This window comes from Nicotiana tabacum, chromosome 4 (genome assembly GCF_000715075.1).
Source record: "Nicotiana tabacum cultivar K326 chromosome 4, ASM71507v2, whole genome shotgun sequence".
Taxonomy (NCBI): domain Eukaryota; kingdom Viridiplantae; phylum Streptophyta; class Magnoliopsida; order Solanales; family Solanaceae; genus Nicotiana; species Nicotiana tabacum.
In genome coordinates this window covers 142,646,740-142,655,099 of record NC_134083.1, presented here as the reverse complement: position 1 = coordinate 142,655,099, position 8,360 = coordinate 142,646,740, and positions in this window count along the sequence as shown.

Sequence of the window (8,360 nt, the reverse complement as noted above, 5' to 3'; positions counted from 1 at the left end):
GAAAAGTTTTCCGGACTGGACGTGCGCAGCCGCGCACCTGGGCAGGTGATCGCGCATATGGCCGCTCACTTTGGACAGTGTTCTGCTCTACTAGCGCGCCCAGTGTGTGCCCAGTGCACGGTCGCGCACCTGGGTGTCTTCCTGCTCCATTCTTCGTTTCTCTTCGTTAAGTGCATTATTGTCCGTTGATCCTCGATTACGATCCCAGCTTAATCCATGGGATTTTACTCAGACTTCAAAGTTCCAGAATAGTTCGAATTCGCTCCACAACTTCATCGTAACTCGAAATCACTCCTACAAAGCATAAAACACACACTCAGTGCAAAATAATACCATTTAAAGCTCAAACACTAGTAAAGTGCAGTGAATTAGAGAGCAATTAATGGCCAAAATACGTAATTATAGCCTACCGTCAATAACCCATACTTAAACCATTGCTCGCCCTCTAGCAATCAAATTACACTTCACCTAGAATACTTTCAACATCACTCAAACAGATTAGGTACAATATCGTAACATCTTAACCTCAAGATTTGACTCAAAAGTACCAAGCATTATCTATAACCCGCTCACTTACTCTAACATAGAGGTCAAGCTTTACCTTTTCTTCGTGAATCCAGTGCCCTCACACAACCATAGAGAGTAATTCCACACAAAAAAGACATTAAGAACAATTAGGAACTCAAGATAGAAAAAATTCAATTACTCTCAGAAATAACATTCATATGCCACAAAAGACGTACCATAGGCTTGCCCGTAGTGTACTACTCTACTAATTGAGTTCATTCAGTTAATGATCAATTAGGACTTTAATTGGTTGTAATGTAGGCTGCGGGACGGGTAGAATACATTTGGATATGAGAGTGACTACACCTCCCTAAGCACTTTTAATACATATACTTAACCATTCAAGACCCCATACTTATGTCAAACCATACTCCACCTTCACATCAATATATATTTTAACCCCTACTTCTTTAAGCACACTTACATCAAGGGTCACCACTATCAAAGAATATTTTGCACAACAATTCACTTTTTTTTTTCTTTAATTTAAGTGGCTCTTACTTTTTCAAACTAGTGCACCTGTATCCTTATTTTATTAGTTTCACTCTAAATTTAAACCAACCACCCCACACTTCAACGTCTAGAAAGTTCACGACAATTTCAAGTGTTAATGGGAAGTAAACGGTTCAAATTCATGCAAATGAGTAAGGCTCGAAATTTGGTTGCCAAAGAAACAAGATTATAGGCTCAAAGGGGTTAACTAAGATACATAAAAATTAGGTGGATAAGGTATATAACTGGTTCGACAAAGAAATGCCTATCTCACTTCCAAGACTGAATTAACTACTATTTCACTTTGCAAACACACATGACAAGTTCTACACATCGAATGCAATACACAGAATAATACAAAACCTCACCCACACATGGCACATACTCACTTAGTATCGGACTCATCAAGACACTCCAATCAAAGCAGTTAAGCAAAGTCAAGAACATACAATTTAAGGTACTTCTACAAGAGTCAAAAACTGAGCTTAAGCGTCACAACTAGAGCACTCACTATTCTCAAGGCATAATAGAGTCCAGAGATGTTGCTTCCATTTAAACCAGAGCTAAGGGTACCTACTCCTAACAGAAAAAAACTAACTACACCTGGATCAATCAAAACCCTTGAAAAAGAACTGCGGCACAAAAAAAACAAAGGGGGAATTAATACACTAACTAAAAGGAGAAAATCTTTTTGTCTTTTTATTTCGTATTTATTCCCTCAAGAAACCCGTCGAATGATATCAATCGTCGGGATATTTAGGTATTTTTTTCTTTTCTTTTTCTAACTACTGCAACTAACCAAAACAAATTACAACTACCAAAACAAAACTCATGTATATACAACATACATGTATATACAACTAACCAAAACAAATTACAACTACCAAAACAAAACTCATATATATACAACATACAAATATTCCCCTGTCACGCCTCCAAACTCGGGGGTGCGACCGGCGCTCAACCGAGTAAACCCGGTCGGGCAGGCCTGTTAGATACTTTCTACCCAACTCAACCATGATCAAGAGAAGACATGATTACATTAATTAGACAGTAGGAAGATCATATATACAATACTGAATCGTCTCATTAGTTACATCATTTTTAAGATTCAAGATACAACATAATCTGTTTGACTTTTCTAGCACCCATGTACAACCCACATAGTGTCTACGGAGCCTCTAAGAGATATATAAAAGAGTTATAATAGTACCGGCAACAAGACCCCGGCTATATCTCAAAACATGATTATAATATGAAGAAAAGATACAATACATGACCGGGATAAAGTGGGGCTACCAAGTCTGTTGGGAAGAGGATGTACCACTATCGCTGATCAACACTGCCTGCTATGGAATCACCTGCATCTATTTAAAGATGCAGCTCCCCCAGCAAAAGGGACGTTACTACTGTCGAATAGTACTAGTATGTAAAACTAAACACCATCTCAGTAGAATGAATAATAATACAAGGGGGAAACAGTCATGAGTTCAATAAGAGCTTCAAACAATACTAAAACATCAAATAAGGATCACATAGGTTCTCAAGTCAATTTCCATGTTATTAGGTTGGGTGATCTTTAGAGCCAATATACCATAATTCACAATACCACCATATTCTTATACGGAGTCCGATCACGACCCGATCGGCTAGGCCGTCTCACCCGAGACATTACCATTTTCAGTCAATCTTCTCACATCATACTTCTTTCACACCCTTTCAATTCATTGGCACTAGTGACCACAATTATAAAGTCATTCTTGGAACTTGGCTGTATTTCATAATTCCAGTTCCCCTTTCCACATTCAAACATCATTATCATTATCAACAACAAAAAGACTTCCCATTCAAGACATTAAATTCACATATGAGCAATTTGGGAATCTTAGGCACCTAAAGGCTTTTCATACAAGTTGGCATAATATTCCATATTTTGAACACATCCTCAAATGGAAAAATGACATGATGAAGCATTTAGAATAAATATTGAACATACTTCCTTCAACACAAACACATTAGGAATAGCCAATTCTATAATGATCAATTTGGGACTTACACTAATTACATGAACACCGTGGGATTCGATTCTAAGAAGAAGGGGGTTTAACCAACATACCTCAATTGATCTTCCTTTAGACTTTAAAACGTTCCAGAATTCTTAGCACTTCGATCTATTTTAGAAATATAACAAGTTGGACCAAAATTAGGAAGATGGTCATGAATCTAGCTCATTTGAGCACATTATCAAACCCTAGGCGTGCATTAATATTTTAAGGCCCTTTTACGAAAGATTCCATCACTCCTCAACCCATTCTCTACCATTTTTAACCCACAACCTTCCTACATTATTTGATAACACATGCATGCAAGATAACAACTCCCATACCTAAGAATTGTCTTTCAAATTATCCCATTTTGTTTGTAAATTTTCGAAATTGAGAGCTAGGACATAGATTCTTACCTTTAGGGTGAAGACTTTCTTGATAATCTTCAAGGATTGAGCAAGAATTGTTGGATATTAGGTTGAAGGTTACTTCCCCACTCTAAAAATATCAGAAATATACTCAAAATGGACTATGGCATATGTTTTAACGAAATAGGGCCAGGTTTAAAACCCCCCAAAATGAAGCTCCGGAACAGGGTATGCTGTTGCATATGCGACCACAGAATGGATATGCTATCTGCATATCGGCCGCACAATTTGGTGCCAAATACTAGAAAATATCTGTCTGGGTCTGCGGTAGTTATGCGGCCCGCAGACCTATTCTACGGTCACATAATGTACCGCTGAACCTCCCTTCGCAAAAATCCTAAGGCTGATTGTGCGACAAAAGTGCGGCCCGCGAAATGGTTATGCGGTCGCATAGTTGGCTGCGAAATTGACATCAAAATGGCCCAAGTAGTTGCTTCACTCTACGGGCGGCCTGCAGAGTGATTATGTGGCCGCATAATGGGCCGCAGAAATACCTATTTCTGCAAAATATTTTCCTTCAACTCCCCAGCTCACTGTTGAATCCAAAACGTCTGGCATCACGGAACCCTGATTTTTAGAAAAAATTTCACGGGGCCTTACATCCTCCCCCACTTAAGATCATTCGTCCTCGAGTGAGGGTCAAGGTTCACTATTAGCATCTTATGCAACTCAGTTTTTACACCACAGACCAATAATCCCAAATTTGGCTAACTCCCTAAATTTACAAATATTTCACCAGAGTTTTCCTTGTAACTAGGCCTATCCACCTGTCAGAGAGCCCAGAAACACATCCTTAAAACATATCAACGACAACTGTGGCCTCACAAGCAATATATTACCAGGAAAGGAACATCCTTAATATCAACTGTACAAATAATCCATAATTCATGGAAAGTAACTCTTAGAATTTTCATAAATTACGACTTTATAAATACATGGCTATTCAAACAAATAAGGATACTTTTTCTTCATTTCTTCCTCGGCTTCCCAAGTAGCCTCTTCAACCTGCTGGTTTTGGCATAGCACTTTCACGGATGCAATCTCTTTATTTCTCAACCTTCGGACTTGCTGATTAATAATAGAAATGGGAATTTCTTCATACGATAGTTCTTCATTAACTTCAATGGTCTAAACCGGCACAATAGCTGACGGATCTCCAACTACCTTCTTCAACATAGACACATGGAACACCGGGTGCACTAATGACATCTCGGTTGGTAGCTCAAGCTTGTACGCCACCTGACCAATCCTCTGAATGATTTTGTACTGCCCGACATACCTCAGACTCAATTTACCTTTCCTTCCAAACCGCATTATACCCTTCATGGAGGAAACCTTCAAGAATACCCAATCATCTTCTTTGAACTCTAAGTCTATACGACGAACATCCGAATAGGATTTTTGATGACTCTGAGCAGTTTTCAACTACTTCTTAAGCATTTTAAACTTTTTCATAGCCTGATGCACGAGGTCTGGTCCTATCAACTCAGCTTCCCCAATCTCGAACCACCCAATGGGAGATCTACATCTCCTACTATATAATGCCTCAAATTGTTCCATCTGAATACTAGCATGAAAGCTGTTGTTATAAGCAAACTATATGAGTGGAAAATGATCGTCCCATCTACCCTTGAAGTCGAGAACACAAGCACGCAACATGTCCTCAATTGTTTGAATAGTCCGCTCTGCATGCCCATCGGTCTGTGGATGGAAGGCTGTACTAAGATTCACCTGAGTACCCAAACCTTGCTGAAATTTCTTCCAAAATATTGTCGTGAACTGAGCTCCTCGATCGGAGATTATAGAAACTAGAGTGCCATGCAACCTGACTATTTCCTTGATATACAACTAAGCATATTGTTCCGCTATGTCGGTAGATTTAACTGGCAAGAAGTGTGCTGATTTCGTGAGTCGGTCCACAATCACCCAAATTGAGTCAAGCTTGCACGGAGTACGTGGTAGTCCTACCACAAAACCCATATTAATCATTTCTCACTTCCACATTGGAATTTCTATGTTCTGTGCCAATCCACCAGGCCGTTGGTGTTCGGCCTTTACTTGCTGACAATTCGGACACCTTGCCATAAAGTCCTCCACATTTATTTTCATGTCATTCCACCTATAGACTTTTTTGAGATCATGATACATCTTTGTAGAGCCCGGGTGCACGGAATACCTGGAAGTGTGAGCCTCGATCATGATTCTTTCCTGGAGACCATCTACACTTGGAACATATAGTCACCCTTGGTACCTTAGTGTACCATCATCCATGCCAAGAGTAAAGGTCATAGTTTTATGTTTATGAATCCCCTCCTTCAGTTGTACCAACAATGTATCGTGGTATTGCTTCTTTTTGACTTCCACGACAAGCAATGATTCAGCCCTATTTTGTACAATTACCCCTCCTTTAATAGAGCCAGCAAGACGAACTCCCAAGCTAGCTAACTGGTGAATCTCCCTGGCCAACTGCCTTTGACATGCCTCCAAGTGAGCCAAACTACCCATAGATTTTTCGGCTAAGAGCATCCGCTACAATATTGGCTTTTCCCGGGTGATATAGGATATCAATGTCGTAATCCTTGAGTAACTCAAGCCATCTTCTCTGCCTCAGATTCAGCTCGCTTTGTTTGAAAATATATTGAAGACTCTTGTGGTCCGTGAATACATCCACATGGACCCCATACAAATAATAATGCCAAATCTTCAATGCAAAAACCACCGACGCAAGTTCTAAGTCATGTGTTTGATAGCTTTTTCATGATTCTTGAGTTGCCTAGAAGCATAAGCTATAACCTTGCCGTGTTGCATTAGCACACACCAAAGCCTCATCCTTGAAGCATCACAATATACCACAAACCCATCTGTACCCTCTGGCAGGGTCAACACCAGCGCCGTAGTCAATCTTGATTTCAACTCCTGGAAGTTCCTTTCACAAGCATCGGACCATTGAAACTTAACCGCTTTATGAGTCAATTTAGCCAACGGAGAGGCAAGAGTAGAGAACCCATTCACAAACTTCCTATAATACCTTGCTAAGCCGAAGAAACTGCGAATCTCGGTTGGTATTGCAGGTGTAGGCCAATTCTTCACCGCTGCAATCTTTTGAAGATCAACCTTAATTCCTTCTCTGGAGACAACATGACCCAAGAATGTGACAGATTCGAGCCAAAATTCACGTTTTGAAAATTTCGCGTACAATTAGTGCTGATGAAGAGTCTGCAAAACTCCCCCGAGATGATCAGCATGGTCCTCTCGACCTTGTGAATATACAAGAATATCGTCAATGAACGCTATCACAAAGGAATCAAGAAAAGTCTTGAAACCCGATTCATAAGATCCATGAAAGCTGCTGGGGCATTTGTTAGCCCAAAAGACATTACCAGAAATTCAAAGTGCCCATACCAGGTCCTGAAAAGACATTACCAGAAATTTAAAGTGCCCATAATAGACTCGCCAACCAGAGTAGATACAGAGAACGACTCAGGAAGCTATTCCATTTCTATCCCAAATTCCATAGCAACATAAGGGGTAACATAGGACAAAGTGGAACCAGGATCAATAAGAGCATATACATCATGAGATTGGACAGTCAATATACCTGTGACAACATCTGGAGAAGCCTCTGCACTCTGGCGACCACTCATAGCATAGAAACGGCTGAGTCCTCCAGAACCCTGCGCACCACCCCTAGCTGCACCATGCCCTACTGGTGCTAGAGTGTCTCGAGCTAGAGGGGGTGTTGAAGATGTAGCAGCTGCAGAACTGGATGGCTGTGTTGTGCCCCTGCCCGCACCCTGGCGGGTTGAAAGACACTCCCTTTGAATATGACCCCTCAATCTGCACCCGTGACATATAGGTAGGTCCATGTAGCAGATCCCCAAGTACATCTTCACACACCTGGGGCATGGGGGCTTGCGCTGCTGCTGGAATCTTTCTCATGATTGGCTCTGCTGGTAGGGTCCTCTGCTGCCCTGATTGGGCCTGAAATGACTTCCCTGCTTCTGACTGGACCCTGCTGGCGGTGCACTGGCTGAAGACTGAGAAAATGACTGGGATGGCCCTGATTACCCTCCCCTAAAAGTTGATCTTGCCCCCACCAAATGACTCCCCAAAGTTTCTCGCAGACCGGGCCTTGCTGTTACCCTGTCGCTCCATTCTGTTCTTCAATTGTTCTCTATAGCTTGAGCAAATGCTACCATCTTCCCATAGTTTATATCATAATTCAAGGAAGTTGTGGCGGCCTCATTGATAACCAAGGGGATAAGGCCTTGCACAAACCGGCGCACTCTAGCCTCTATAGTAGGCAACATGAGAATGTCATATTTATACAGACGCGCGAACTCCATGTGATACTCCCATACACTTTTACTACCTTGTTTAAGGTTCTCAAACTCTGTGGCACGGGCTGCCCTAGTCTCGGCAGGTAGGAAATGGTCTATGAAAGCGTCAGCAAACTTACTCCACCTCGCTGGAGGTCTCCCTTCCTCTCGAGAGTCCTCACACAGCTCAAACCAAGAATAGGCCACCCCTTTCAGGCGCTAGGCGGCCAACCTCACTCCCCCCATCTCGGTAGAGTGCATAACCCGGAGAGTCTTATGCATCTCATCAATGAAGTACTATGGGTCCTCCTTGGGATTAGCACCCTTGAACATCGGAGGATCCAACTAAAGAAACCTGTTCACTCTGGAACCACTAGAATCCCCTTGTTGGCTAGAAGAAGTGGGTGCAACATTTGATATTTGGGCCTGAGAAGCCACTATCTGTGTCAGCATCTGGATAGCTCCCCTAAGATCCTTGTCGAAAATACCAGAACCACTTACATTCATTT